The following is a 16,039-nucleotide window of genomic DNA, read 5'->3' as shown; positions in this document are numbered from 1 at the left end:
ATACCTTGTTCAAAGGCACAATTTTGTCTTGCCCATTCACCCTCGGAATGCCACTGGATTCACCTGGTCAGTCTATGTCATGGAAAGAGCATGTATTGTACACTCAGTGTATATATGTATTTTCCGGACTTTGACATTGCTCATTCTAATATTTCTATATTTCTTAATTCCTTTATTTTTATTTGTTGGATTTGTGTGTATTGTATTGTTAGGTATTACTGCACTGTTGGAGCTAGGAACATAAGCATTCCACTACATCCATGAAAACATCTGCAAACTATGTGTACTCGACCAATAACATTTGATTATTGCAAACCAGAATGCATGTTTTGGAATAATTTTATTCTGAATCCCGCTCCCCGGCTTAGACAGGGCTTAGACTGATTAGTACCAAAAATAAGGGGTTAAATACATATCTCTCAGGCATAGCACAAGTATTTCATAACAAATTTCCTTTTGATTTTTTGGGGAGACAGCAAAATGATCCTTGGTATGATCTTCTTAAAACAATTCCATATAGTTTAGTGGAGCCTCCTCCCCCGGCTTAGGCTGTAATAGGTTAAGGACATGTGTACTCCTGAATTTATTTAGGTTTGCCATTACAAAATGGTTGAATAGTGATTGACTCAAAACATTTTAGCTTTAAAAATTTGATTAATTAGGAAATATTTCTAAATACATAATTCCACTTTGACATTATGGGGTATTCTATTTTGTGTATATCAGTGACACAAATCTACATTTAATCCATTTTCAATTCAAGCTGTAACACAACAAAATGTGGAAAAAGTTAAGGGGTGTGAATACTTCCTGAAGGCACTGTAAACTGTCATCTTGGTTGACATTTTGTGTGCTTGCTGAAAGCAAGACTAGTCTAGTAGGCTACTCTTACTTACTTTTATTAATATTCTAGTTTGCCTCTAGCAATAAAATGCTTTAAACTATAAACACAATCAACTTTAAAATGCGCAGATGGCCCCAACTTAGACTGCTTGATACTATTTATACTTTTTGTAATACCATATTTGTATGAAACTCAATGCATGTCAATGACCATCTACTTTAATGGTCAAACGTTCAAAATCTAGATGCTACTTCTTAAACCGCTTAAACTATCAAATCAATCAATGTTGAAATGTGCATAGTGACGCAACTTTACATGTATACAGCTTTTTGATGCCATTTATTCATTTGAAACTATAAACATTTAATTGGCATAAACATGCAACCTCATGGATTCATTGGGAGAATCTCAGTTGGTTTTCTTTGCCTCCTGCCTCCTCCTCTGTCCTCTCCTCACCTCATTTTGAAAAAGGTAATCAAGGAGAGGCAGCGAGGGGAGGGAACGTGGAAACAAATGATATTATGAAGACAGCGCTGCAACTGATAGCTGCCGTCTTACAGGCAGGCTCCTGACCAATTCTGCCATTTTGGGTTTTACGCTGACCGTAACTTTTTTTTGTACATTATTTATTCCATTTCCTATGACCGAAAGCAACTTTGGACATCAGAACAACGATCCCTAACCTCGATTTGGAAGAAGATTTCTATTTCAGCGAGTCGGCAGCTGTGGACTTACTGCACATTTCACACCCTAATCCCCGGGACTCAAAAGGGGAAGTGACGGTGCAAGAGCGGGCTCCCTGACGAGAATACGCAGGTGAGGAAATAAACCGCCTCTACCCTCCATTCTGTTGGCAAACGTACAATCACTGAGAACAAACAGGTCAAGCTCCGTTCGAGACTATTAATGGGACCTGAAGAAATGTAATGTCCTGTGTTTTTCAGAGTCGTGGCTGAGCAAGGACATGGATAATATATTTCTAGTTGGTTTTATATGCATCGTAAAAACCGAACGGCAGCTTTGTGTAAGGTTAAGTTATGGGGGGAGGTGTGTGTCGCTTAACAACAGCTAGTGCGTGATCTCTAATTTAAGGAAGTCTCAAGGTTTTGCTCGCCTGAGTTAGAATACCTCATGATGAGCTGCAGACCATACCATCCCTAGGAGGGGTGCGCCACTTGAGTGGGTTGAGTCACTAACGTGATCTTCCTGTGACCTTCCTTGGGTTCATGCCGTGGGGGAGATCTTCGTGGACTATATGATCTTCGCGGATATCCCTCTAGTGGTGTGGGGGCTGTGCTTTGGCAAAGTTGGTAGGGTTATATCCTGGCTGGTTGGCCCTGTCCGGGGGTATCGTCGGATGGGGCCACAGTGTCTCCTGACCCCTCCTGTCTCAACCTCCAGTATCTATGCTGTAATAGTTTGTGTCGGGGGCGAGGGTCAGTCTGTTATATCTGGTGTAATTCTCCTGTCTTATCCAGTATCCTGTGTGAATTTAAGTATGCTCCCTCTATCTCTCTCCCTCCCCTCCAGGAGAACCTGAGCCTGGGACCATGCCTCGAGACTACCTGGCCTGATGACTCCTTGCTGTCCCCAGTCCACCAGGTCGTGCTGCTGCTCCAGTTTCAACTGTTCTGCCTGCGGCTATGGAACCCTGACCTGTTCACTGGACGTGCTACCTTGTCCCGGACCTGCTGTTTTCGACATTCTCTCTCTACTGCACCTGCTGTCTCGAACTCTGGATGCTCGGTTATGAAAAACCAACTGACATTTACTTCTGAGGTGCTGGCCTGTTGCACCCACTACAACCACTGTGATTATTATTATTTGACCCTGCTGGTCATCTATGAACGTTTGAACATCTTGGCCATGCACTGTTATAATCTCCACCCGGCACAGCCAGAAGAGGACTGGCCACCCCTCAGAGCCTGTGTCCTCTCTAGGTTTCTTCCTAGGTTCCTGCCTTTCTAGGGAGTTTTTTCCTAGCCACCATGCTTCTACATCTGCATTGCTTGCTGTTTGGGGTTTTAGGCTGGGTTTCTGTATAGCACTTTGTGACATAGGCTGATGTAAAAAGGGTGTTATAAATCTATTTTATTAATTGATTATGCTAGCAAGAAGTTGCTGGCACGAAGACCGCACTCAATGAGCTGTATTCCGCCATAAGCAAAGAGGAAAAAGCTAATCCAGAGGCGGCGCTCCTAGTGGCCGGGGACTTTAATGCAGGGAAACTTAAATCCGTTTTACCAAATTTCTATCAACATGTTAAATGTGCAACCAGAGGGGATAAAAACTCTACCACGTGTACTCCACACACAGAGACGTCGCCCTCCATTTGGCAAATCTGACCATAATTCTATCCTCCTGACTCCTGATTACAAGCAAAAATGAAAGCAGGAAGCACCAGTGACTTTGTCAATAAAAAAGTGATCAGATGAAGCAGATGCTAAGCTACAGGACTGTTTTTGCTAGCACAGACTGGAATATGTTACAGTATTCTTCCGATGGCATTGACGAGTACACCACATCAGTCATTAGCTTAATCAATAAGTGCATCGATGACGTCGTCCCAACAGTGACAGTTATTACATACCCCAACCAGAAGCCATGGATTACAGGCAACATCCGCACTGAGCTAAAGGCTAGAGCTGCCGCTTTCAAGGAGCGGGACTCTAACCCGGAAGCTTATAAGAAATCCCGCTATGCCCTCCGACGAACCATCCAACAGGCAAAGCGTCAATACAGGACTAAGATCGAATCGTACTACACCGGCTCAGATGCTCATCGGATGTGGCAGGGCTTGCAAACCATTACAGACTACAAAGGGAAGCACAGCCGAGAGCTGCCCAGTGACACGAGTCTACCGGACGAGCTAAACTACTTCCATGCTCGCTTCGAGGCAAATAACACTGACACATGCATGAGAGCACCAGCTGTTCCGGACGACTGTGTGATCACGCTCTCCGCAGCCGATGTGAGTAAGACCTTTAAACAAGTCAACATTCACAAAGCCGCAGGGCCAGACGGATTACCAGGACATGTACTGCGAGCCTGCGCTGACCAACTGGCAAGTGTCTTCACTGACATTTTCAACCTCTCCCTGTCCGAGTCTGTAATACCAACATGTTTTAAGCAGACCACCATATTCCCTGTGCCCAAGAACACTAACGTAACCTGCCTAAATGACTACCGACCCGTAGCACTCACGTCTGTAGCCGTGAGGTGATTTGAAAGGCTGGTCATGGCTCACATCAACACCATCATCCCAGAAACACTAGATCCACCCCAATTTGCATACCGCCCTAACACATCCACAGATGATGCAATCTCAATTGCATCCACACTGCCCTTTTGTTAAAGGAATTCAATTCCTCTGTTTTTAATACCCAATTAAAATCAAACACTCTGTCAATTCATAAGAATTTGTATGACCCTTATTTGTATAAAATGGACAGAGCCCAGTCTTAAAGTCAACCAGCAGCTTTTATTCATGAGAGTACTGCCCATTACACATTTTACCACAGGTTATAAACTGAAAATGACGTCATTAGTTTTAGTACTAGCCCGTGTCATCTCCACTCTAGTACAATGGCTGTATGGTTCTCACATGTCTCTCCCTATTAAGATAATATATGACCGAGCCAAGGCCAGCTTGTGTAGATAAGCCTTCTAGCCAGTCTGGCTATAAGTTCATTAATTTCTACCATGGTACAGACTGTCATTGTTCTAATTCTTGATTATATTTACACACATTATATTCAGGATTAAAAAGAAATGTCATACATATACAGTAACATAATAGTATTCTGATTAGTACATATACAGTAACATAATAGTATTCTGATTAGTCAGTCCTGATTGAAATGTATACATAATTAGTCATCATTGATAAAAATTCCCTTAACACCTTTCCCACCTGGACAAAAGGAACACACCTATGTGAGAATGCTATTAATTGATGACAGCTAAGCATTCAGCACCATAGTGCCCTCAAAGCTCATCACTAAGCTAAGGACCCTGGGACTAAACACCTCCCTCTGCAACTGGATCCTGGACTTCCAGATGGGCCGCCCCTGGTGGTAAGGGTAGGTAACAACACATACGCCACACTGATCCTCATCACAGCGGCCCCTCAAGGGTGCGTGCTCAGTGTCCTCCTGTGCTCCCTGTTCACTCATGACAGCACAGCCAGGCATGACTCCAACACCATCATTAAGTTTGCCGATGACACAACAGTGGTAGGCCTGATCACCGACAATGATGAGACAGCTTACAGAGAGGAGGTCAGAGACCTGGCCGTGTGGTGCCAGGACAACAACCTCTCCCTCAACGTGATCAAGACAAAGGAGATGATTGTGGACTACAAGAAAAGGAGGACCGAGCATGCCCCCATTCTCATCGACGGGGCTGTAGTGGAGCAGGTTGAGAGCTTCAAGTTCCTTGGTGTCCACATCACCAACAAACTAACATGGTCCAAGCACACCAAGACAGTTGTGAAGAGGGCACGACAAAACCTATTTGCCCTCAGGAGACTGAAAAGATTTGGCATGGGTCCTCAGATCCTCAAAAGGTTCCACAGCTGCACCATCGAGAGCATCCTGACTGTTATGGCAACTGCTTGGCCTCCGACCGCAAGGCACGACAGAGGGTAGTACGTACGGCCCAGTACATCACTGGGGCCAAGATTCCTGCCATCCAGGACCTCTATACTAGGCGGTGTCAGAGGAAGGCCCTAAAAATTGTCATAGACTCCAGCCATCCTAGTCATAGACTGTTCTCTCTGCTACCACACGGCAAGTGGTAACAGTGCCAAGTCTAGGTCCAAGAGACTTCTAAACAGCTTCTACCGCCAGGCCATAAGACTCCTGAACATCTAATCAAATGGCTACCCAGACTATTTGCATTGCTCCCCCCAACCCCCTCTTTTACGATGCCGCTACTCTCTGTTATCATCATGCATAGTCACTACCTATATGTACATATTATCTCAATTACCTCAACTAACCGGTGCCCCTGCACATTGACTCTGTACCTGTACCCCCTGTATATGGTCTCCCTATTGTTATTTTACTGCTGCTTTTTACTGCTGCTCTTTAATTACTTGTTCCTTTTATTTCTTATTTGTATTTTTTAAACTGCATTGTTGGTTAGGGGCTTGTAGGTAAGCATTTCACTCTAAGGCCTACCTACACCTGTTGCATTTTGCGCATGTGACTAATACAATTTGATTTGAGTATGTTGATCAAATGTGTACATATGCTTTGATGGCAGGTTTGAAACCTGTTATCAAAATGGATATTGCGGGGGTAGTGGACCAACATTTTTCATTGGGATGAAATAGTAAAGGAGGTTTTGAGAATGGAATCAAATACAGCCACAATGAAAGTCACCTTGTTTTAGGTGTGGAGCCATTGGTCATTGCAAAAGTGAGTGTGGTGGCAGTAGAGCTCGAAATTGGCTTAAATTACGACAGGATAAGTATTATATTTAGTGGGGTTACAGGAAGAATCAAAAGCGATACAGCTACTATCTATATCTTTGAACATAGGTCCAAAACCCAGATCATTTTACACGATGACGGAGGTGGAGACAATTTTGGGCTTTGATAATCCTTGCCAGAATCAAAGAAAGGTGATTCTAAAAGGTAACAAGTTAAAATTGGCAGCATACATGGGCGCGAGAGCACGAATGATGTTTACAAATAGTCCAACTTTCTATCACGCCGCATTTAAACAATCGCTAAAGGGGGCAAATTTGAGGGTTCTGTGTTGGATCAGTATGTAGTTAATTGGTTATTGGCAATAAAAGACAAAGAAATTCATATGCCAGACGTCACCACATTAGTAAACTATTTGGCAGAGCAGGGTCACAAGGCATCATATGGGAAAGTACAACCAGCGAAAGAAGAGATAACATATTTGGGGGTTTCGATTTTGTAAGTCACGAAGCACATTACACGTGATCGAGTAGGAACAATGCATTCTTTGGAACGAATGAACAATCCTTGCAGACTCAGGAAAACCCTAGGGGTTTTTTCAATCTTGTGAGACACTTTATTAATTATTCTGAAATAGCTTTATAGAATTGACGAAAGGGAGGAGGGGTCACGAGACGTTAGAGTGGAGTTAATAGTGTGAGGAAGCGTTTGTCGAACTAAAGGAGCAATTGGGTCAGGCTCCAGCAAAGTTGTGACATCCCATGGGTTTACTATCTGCAGGAGGTCAGCTGTATGGAACCTTGCGGGAAGGAGCACAGACTAGTGTGAACTGTGACAAAACGCAGTTATACTGTTGAGCTCTCGTGCTATCAACCTCATTCTATCTTGATGTGCACAGACAAGCCAATCGCCTTTTAAACTATGTTTTGAACCTGTTTCCACACATCTGCTAAACTGCCACGTAGACAAAAGAGGATGTACCTTTCTATAAAAGCTGAGACCCAACTCTTGTTCGATGGGCTTTCAGCATTGAACTACTTGAGTGATGCTGGTTACTCAATTTTTGCTAATCTTATAATTAAGTGTGTTGGAAGAGTCTACATTCTCTCTCTTCTTTAGAATTTCCCCCACACCCTCCAAGCTCATCACTAAGTTCAGGACCCTGGTACTCCCCCTGCAACTGAATCCTCAACTTCCTGACATGCCGCCCCCAAATGGTGAGGGTAGGCAACAACACATCCGCCAAGCTGACACTCAACATGGGGGATCCTAAGGGGTGCTCTCTTAGTCCGCTCCTGTACTCCCTGTTCACCCATTTTTGCGTGGCCACGCGCTACTCCTACACCATCATGAAGTTTACTGGCGGCACGACGGTGGTTGGCCTGATCACCAACGACGATGAGACAACCTATAGGCAGGAGGTCACTGACCTGTGTCAAGATTATTAAGGAATTGTTGTCACATTGGTATGAAGAGATTCGGGAGACAGGCGCTTGAATGCGTAATAGTTTCTATATATTTCGTATATATTTAAAAAATATTTTTAACCTCAGTTTCAACATACTCTCCTGCAACCCGCCTCATCCAATGTGGTATGGATCTGCTATTTTCTATACTTTAGCACCGGAACCCCCAACAGAACCTAGCCAGCTAACTAGCTAGTAGTCAATTAGCCACTGCTAGCTGTCATCAGCTAACCTTAGCTCGGTCAACCCTGGCAGTCTACACAGCGGATTCAACCCAGAGCATACCGGACTGCTTTTTCTCCACACATCGCAGTTAGCTAGCTGCTATTCGAGTGGCTACCCCCTGGCTAACATCTTTGTCCCTAAGCAACCACCAGTGAGCCTGGAACTGGCCTCGTGCTAGGCCCATCTCCCGGCTAGCTGAAGAGGTCCATCAACCACGCCTTGGGCTACAATACCTATTTTGCCAATTGGCCTGGACCGCTTTTACTGCCGACATGGAGCCCCGCTGATCCATCACGACTGGTCTACTGACGTAATCTGCCCGAGGGGTTTCAACAGGCTCCTCCATCGCGACGTTCCCTGAAGGCCCATCCGCTAGCCTACTAGCCGCGGCCGGCTAGCTGTCTAGAGCATATCGGACTGCTAGCTGAAGAGGACCATCAGACAATTTCTTGGGCTACAATACCTATTTTGCCAATTGGCCTGGACCCTTTTACTGCCTACACAGAGCCCTGCCAATCCAACACCACTGGTCTGCCAACGTAACCGTCCGAGAGGGCTACAACAGACTCTTCCATCGCGACGTCCCCCTAAGGCCCTTCTGCTAGCCCCAGCCCGCTAGCTGTCTGAATCGCCGTGTCTCCAGCTCGCCTAGCTACCCACTGGTCCCTATGATCACTCGGATACGCATGCCTCTCTCTAATGTCAATATGCCTTGTCCATTGCTGTTTTGGTTAGTGATTGTTGTCTTATTTCACTGTAGAGCCTCCAGCCCTGCTCAATATGCCTTAGCTAGCCCTTTTGTTTCACCCCCCACACATGCAGTGACCTCACCTGGTCTAAATGATGTCTCTAGAGACAAAACCTCTCTCATCGTCACTCAATGCCTCAATGCTCCACTGTATTCACATCCTACCATACCCTTGTCTGTACATTATGCCTTGAATCTATTCTTCCGCACCCAGAATCCCGCTATTTTTGCTCTCTGTTCCGAACACACTAGACAACCAGTTCTTATTGCCTTTAGCCGTACCCTTACCCTACTCCTCCTCCTCTGCTCCTCTGGTGATGTGGAGATGAATCCAGGCCCTGCAGCGCCTAGCTCCACTCCCCAAAACATCCTGTGGCGTACAGCATTTGCATCGAATAGCCCCCGTAATATGCAACTTTTCAGGGAAGTTAGGAAGCAATATACACAGGCAGTTAGGAAAGCAAAGGCTAGCTTTTTCAAACATAAATTTGCATTCTGTATCACAAACTCCCAAAAGTTCTGGGACACTGTAAAGTCCATGGAGAATAAGAGCACCTCCTCCCAGCTGCCCACTGCACTGAGGACAGGAAACACTGTCACCACCGATAAATCCACAATAATTGAGAATTTCAATAAGCATTTTTCTAAGGCTGGCCATGCTTTCCACCTGGCTACCCCTACCCCGGTCAACAGCCATGCACCCCCCACAGCAACTTGCCCAAGCCTCCCCCATTTCTCCTTCACCCAAATCCAGATAGCTGATGTTCTGAAAGAGTTGCAAAATCTGGACCCCTACAAATCAGCTGGGCTAGACAATCTGGACCTTCTCTTTCTAAAATGATCTGCCGCAATTGTTGCAACCCCTATTACTAGTCTTGTTCAACCTCTCTTTCATATCACCTGAGATCCCCAAAGATTGGAAAGCTGCTGCGGTAATCCCCTTCTTCAAAGGGGGAAGACACTCTAGACGCAAACTGTTACAGACCTATATCTATCCTACCCTGCCTTTCCAAAGTCTTCGAAAGCCAAGTTAACAAACAGATCACCGACCATTTCAAATCCCACCGTACCTTCTCCGCTATGCAATCTGGTTTCCGAGCTGGTCATGGGTGCACCTCAGCCACGCTCAAGGTCCTAAACGATATCATAACTGCCATCGATAAAATACAATACTGTGCAGCCGTATTCAACGACCTGGCCAAGGCTTTTGACTCTGTCAATCACCACATTCTTATCGGCAGACTCAATAGCCTTGGTTTCTCAAATGACTGCCTCGCCTAGTTCACCAACTACTTCTCAAACAGAGTTCAGTGTATCAAATCGGAGGGCCTGTTGCACGGACCTCTGGCAGTCTCTATGGGGGTGCCACAGCGTTCAATTCTCGGGCCGACTTTTCTCTGTATACATCAATGATGTCGCTCTTGCTGCGGGTGATTCTCTGATCCACCTCTACGCAGACGACACCATTCTGTATACTTCTGGCCCTTTGGACACTGTGTGAACTAACCTCCAGACGAATTTCAATGCCATACAACTCTCATTCCGTGGCCTCCAACTGCTCTTAAATGCAAGTCAAACTAAATGCATGCTCTTCAACTGATCGCTGCCCGCACCCGCCCGCCCGTCCATCGGTTCTGACTTAGAATATGTGGACAATTGGCATGACACAAGTAATTTTCCAAAAATTGTTTACAGACAGATTATTTCACTTATAATTCAATATAATCACAATTACAGTGGGTCAGAAGTTTACATACACTAAGTTGACTGTGCCTTTAAATTATGTAATGGCTTTAGAAGCTTCTGGTAGGCTAATTGACATCATTTGAGTCAATTGGAGGTGTACCTGTGGATGTATTTCAAGGCCTACCTTCAAACTCAGTGCCTCAATGCTTGATATCATTGGAAAATCAAAAGAAATCAGCCAAGACCTCACGAAAAACAATTGTAGACCTCCACAAGTCTGGTTCATCCTTGAGAGCAATTTCCAAACGCCTGAAGGTACCACATTCAACTGTACAAACAATAGTACGCAAGTGCAAACACCATGGGACCACACAGCCATCATACCGCTCAGGAAGGAGACTCGTTGTCTCCTAGAGATGAACGTACTTTGGTGCGAAAAGTGCAAATCAATCCCAGAACAAAAGCAAAGGACCTTTTGAAGATGTTGGAGGAAACAGGTACAAAAGTATCTATATCCACAGTAAAATGAGTCCTATATCGACATAACCTGAAAGGCCGCTCAGCAAGGAAGAAGCCACTGCTCCAAAACTGCCATAAAAAAAGCCAGACTACGGTTTGCAACTGCACATGGGGACAAAGATCGTACTTTCTGTAGAAATGTCCTCTGGTCTAATGAAACAAAAATAGAACTGTTTTGCCATAATGACCATTGTTATGTTTGAAGGAAAAAGGGGGAGGCTTGCAAGCCGAAAAACACCACTGTGAAGCACGGGGGTGGCAGCACCATGTTGTGGGGGTGCTTTGCTGCAGGAGAGACTGGTGTACTTCGCAAAATATATGGCATCATGAGGTAGGAAAATTATGTGGATATATTGAAGCAACATCTCAAGACATCAGTCAGGAAGTTAAAGCTTGGTCGCAAATGGGTCTTCCATGTGGACAATGACCCCAAGCACATTTCCAAAGTTGTGGCAAAATGGCTTTAAGGACAACAAAGTCAAGGTATTAGAGTGGCCATCAGAAAGCCCTAACCTCAATCCTATAGACAATTTGCGGGCAGAACTGAAAAAGCATGTGCGAGCAAGGATCCTACAAACCTAAATCACTTACACCAGCTCTGTCAGGAGGAATGGGCCAAAATTCACCCAACTTATTGTGGGAAGCTTGTGGAAGGCTACCCAAAACATTTGACCCTAGTTAAAGAATTTAAAGGCATTGCTACCAAATACTAATTGAGTATATGTAAACTTGTGACCCACTGGGAATGTGATGAAAGAAATAAAAGCTGAAACAAATCATTCTCTCTACTATTATTTTGACATTTCACATTCTTAAAATAAAATGGTGATCCTAACTGACCCAAGACAGGGAATTATTACAAGGATTAAATGTCAGGAATTGTGAAAAACGGAGTTTAAATGTGTTTGGCTAACGTGTATGTAAACTTCCGACTTCAACTGTATATGACCATCCAGTCAAACACGTGATTAACGCCCTTTTCAAGACAACCCAGAACTCAGAAACTCTGAAATATCCTACTTGGAAAATATCAGAATCGACCAATAGGAAGCCATACGCAAAAAAAAGTATGTACATTTTAACTCAGAGTTTCAGAGTTGTATTGAAACTCCCTACTAGTTGGCGTGATTATCAGAACATGACTTCTGCTCTCATGGAAAAGTTTTCGAACATGTCCATCCAGATACTGAATAGGAAGCGAGACATCCCAGTCCCTCCTTTTTGTGGTTCATATACAGTCAATGAACTAAGCAGACCATCCACGCCTTTAGGCAGCGAAAGGTGGAGAACGTCCTCTCTGAGGACATGACAGAGATCAGGAGATGGAGGCAAAGTTTAATTAGGGTTTCTACTTCTCTGAAGAGACCTCTTGTTTGTGGGTGAAGTTGGGCGAGTTGAAGTAACCCATGGGACAGTGCTGCAAGGGATATTTTTTGTGATTTCTCCCAACATGTGGAGTTGGAGCAGCAGGCGGCCTATGTTTAGCTGCATGGGGAGGTGAAGGGAGTCAAGGGACTGTGCATCCAGTTGAGTTGTGCTTCCTTTTGCTGCGGCAATTATGGTTGTCTCTTATTTTGCGTATATCCCAAGCCTTTCCTGGTCGAATCTTCTCTCCGCTTCTGATTGCACCACATCCACTGCTTCAAAGAACTCCCATGTTTTTCTCTCTCCCCTGCTCCAATCTCATTATTATTTATATCAAATATGCAACAGAAAAATAGTTAATGTTTTTTTAATGTAACAACACAAATTCTTACCTCTTCTGCAGGGGGTGCTGCCGTTTTGTCATTTCCCCAGAGAGGGTACTGGAGCTCCGCTATGGAGGATGGACTTTAACCCAATTGAGAATCTCCCAATGCCAATTACAAGAACACAGTGATATACATTTTAAATGCTACTGCTCTTTAACATTTCAGCTACAATCATTAAAACAACATAAAACTGGTACAAACTTTTATAAATTAGAACGATTCAAATTTGCATGATTTAGCATAAAATAACACACAGTAATATTATAGGCCGAACTCTAGAACCGTTCAAGCTAGAGACGCCCAACCAACTTTCACCTGTCCCAGCTATCCTATTCTATCAATCATATTACCTCAAGACAAGCTAGCAAGCACACGCATTTACTTCAGGAAATGTACTATGAGTTTTTACTTGACCTTAGTTACCACCAGTGAAGTGTTGCTTCCATACAGTGGCAGATGTAGGTATAGGCGACATGAGCAGCTGCCCAGGGCGTCATCTTGCTGGGGGCAGCACGGGGCGCCCACGCAAAAAAATGTGGAATTGTGACATTTGCTCGATTGGTTTTCTATCGCTCATTTGCACGTTACGTCAATTAACCGTGGGCGCCCTGATTCTAGTTTGTGAGCTAGGCAGGCTACTGCTTGTGAAGGTCTCGCACTCAGAAGTACGGGGGCCGCTACCAAATTAAACCAAAGACATATTGTTTCATTTTTGAAGGGGGGGTTCGCACAGGGAGCCATACAAGCTAGAACCGCCACTGCTTCCATGTGAGACCAGTATGCCTACTATTACGGATGGGGAAGGGACATAATGTATGAATCGAATTGTATTGTGGTAAGTAGTTTCTATTGTTTTTATTTCTTTACTTACCTATTGTTCACCTAATAACTTTTTTGCACTATTGGTTAGAGCCAAGTAAGCATTTCACTGTAAGGTCTACCTACACCTGTTGTTTTCGGTGGAAGTGACAAATAAACTTTGATTTAATTTGATTTACCTCAAGAGGTCGCTATAAGACCTGTTTACGTGTAAAACTTTTCTTTACCAGGCAAAATATCTTCCATAAATATATTTTGAGCACCATAAACTAAACTACCTATAGGAGTAGTATTGTAGATGTCCCCATCATGTTCATTGAGGTCCACCTTCTCTGAGGAAGGTTAGTCTCGAACTTCAAATTATTTGCCTGTGAATTTGCCTAATAGTCACTGACATTATATAAAGAAAGACAATAATTAAAAACACAGGATATTTGTATTGCTGACAGTCACCCCCTAAGATGATATATATAGGAAGAGGTCTCAGCCCTTTGGTTTATGGGAGGTTTCTGATATACTGTATGTTTCTATTTGAGGGGTAGGTCAGACAGTTGGTTTTGGGGATGTGCCCTTTTGACCTGACGTCACACTCTATGGGGGTATAAAATCCCCTGGATTTGTCCTCTTGTCATTCACGGTGAGAAAAGACAGGAGTCACACTACGCGTAATTGAGGTTGAGAAAAAAAAAACTATAACAAAATGACTAAAATTGTGATGCCTTATATTGGATTCCTTCTCCTTGCCATTCAGTTTTCATCACACGTAAGAACTTTTTTAAGATGACCTACTTTTTAGCATGTTTGTTTCGGTTGAACAAAGTATTTAATTAGGCTATCCAGTCTGTAGAGTGAAGGCATTTCAACAGTACAGCTGCAACATTCAATATGGATTATTTTTGATAAACCATAGAAAATGAATCAATGTAGGATTTATTTAGACTATCGACGGGTGTTCTCATTGACAAGCTAATGATGGCGCGTATAATTGGTATCCGATGTTTTCTGTCTGACTGGCGAAATCTAGCGTGCGAGCGCGATATGAAACGGTGACGCCTCCCATCAAATACTGAATCCTTACTATAGTTACTTCAAGATGCATAGGCTAATGTAACTTGAGAGCGACTGTATCTTTCTGCTTCGCAATTCAAATGCAGGTTATTGGCAGTTAACATTCCCACAAGGTTATGGCACTTATGACATGTCTCAAGTTTTGTAAGGAGCATGGCAATATGTTCTCCGAACATAATGCACATGTTTTTGCCGCTTGGAATTAGTCGGAAGGTATGTAGGCCTATTGAGACTTGTCCTGATTCGTCAATTGCTTAAACTTGACTTGTTTGTAACATGTGAAGTTTGTCGCCAATCCTCAGTGACGCGACCATCTGCTCTCCTGTTTTAGGTCCACGCGCAAAACGCTACCACACAGTCCACTGCCATGACTGCTCCGATCAAAGCTGGCGACGTGAGTTCTAACATGACCAAGATGCCCGATGTCACTACCAAGAACATCACCATTCCCAAAGGAGCCAGTGCGTCCTTGCAGTCCAGCCACGTCACGCTCCTCATCCACATTGCGGTGGTGGGTTCGCTCATACAGGGCCGTTTCTAGAGTACTCATGTGCACTGAACACACAGCCAGGATTAACATCGGCGGCCTAGCTGGGCAAACTGTTTAACAAATCAATTTTAAACATTTCATTGAGGACGGTCATGTGCGCAAATTGGGAAGTACCGGACGAGAACACCTTTCTACTTCACGCATGGGAATTCATATTTGCGCTCAAACCAGTAGGCCTACCCATTCCGTGGACACTGACAATCACGTGACAAGCACGTGGACAAGCACATATGGCCTAACGTGTGGTCCACTCTGTGGAGGCAGGCTATGAGGATGTACGAAACTCCTTACTTGTTTGCTTCCTGTGTACAGACGACAGGGGTCGTTAGTGATTGTTTTGCAGTTTATGCAGTGTACATTTTTGTTGTGCTAGGGGACAATGTTGGTTGATGCTTACGCATCCATTTATCTGACCTGTTGCATGTGTCCATACAGTGGTATTTCTATTCCTGCAACTGCAAAGGATACTTTGTCAGAGGGTTGATGTACACTTGTGATTTTTGTGTAGTATAACGTTTATTGTAAAAACATCATGATATAACTGTTGCAGCCTAATATGCTCATAGATTGTTCAATAAAGTTTTGACATGTACTTGTGACAATGTATGTTTCCACTTTCTCATAGGCTACAATAACATTTGAAATGAACATAGTCCTTAGTATTTTAAAGCTTAGCTGCTCAGTAATACTTATTCCACTTCCTCTAGTGCTAAATGATTACCTAAAACACATTTTAAAATATAATGTGTAGTGTCCCAATATTTCATGACGCATCCTTGACTAGGCTACTAAACTTTAAACCGTCTTCGCAGATAACCTCTTATTTTTGCCTCAGTTTCGCACACATTGGGCTTTCACAACAATACATTGGTAGAATTATATCTACTTTTATTCACACATTGTGAAAGTCTACTGTGCTTGAACCCTTT

At 43.8% G+C, this 16,039-nt stretch overlaps 1 long non-coding RNA gene across 4 annotated transcripts; it reads left to right on the top strand.

Moving 5' to 3' along the window:
• Positions 1-12,943: 12,943 nt before the first annotated feature.
• Positions 12,944-15,707, top strand: LOC109903154 (uncharacterized). 4 transcript variants are annotated; one of them, XR_002256970.2, is made up of 2 exons: positions 12,944-13,508; positions 14,892-15,707. It is a non-coding gene; the product is annotated as an uncharacterized LOC109903154 (long non-coding RNA). The 4 variants fall into 4 exon arrangements; XR_002256971.2 differs by lacking the exon at positions 12,944-13,508 and adding an exon at positions 14,106-14,255 and having other exon boundaries at positions 14,863-15,707; XR_002256969.2 differs by lacking the exon at positions 12,944-13,508 and adding an exon at positions 14,112-14,255.
• Positions 15,708-16,039: the final 332 nt, after the last annotated feature.

The sequence above is a fragment of the Oncorhynchus kisutch genome, linkage group LG14, assembly GCF_002021735.2.
Source record: "Oncorhynchus kisutch isolate 150728-3 linkage group LG14, Okis_V2, whole genome shotgun sequence".
Taxonomy (NCBI): Eukaryota; Metazoa; Chordata; class Actinopteri; order Salmoniformes; family Salmonidae; genus Oncorhynchus; species Oncorhynchus kisutch.
This window is presented reverse-complemented; position numbering and strand designations above follow the sequence as displayed.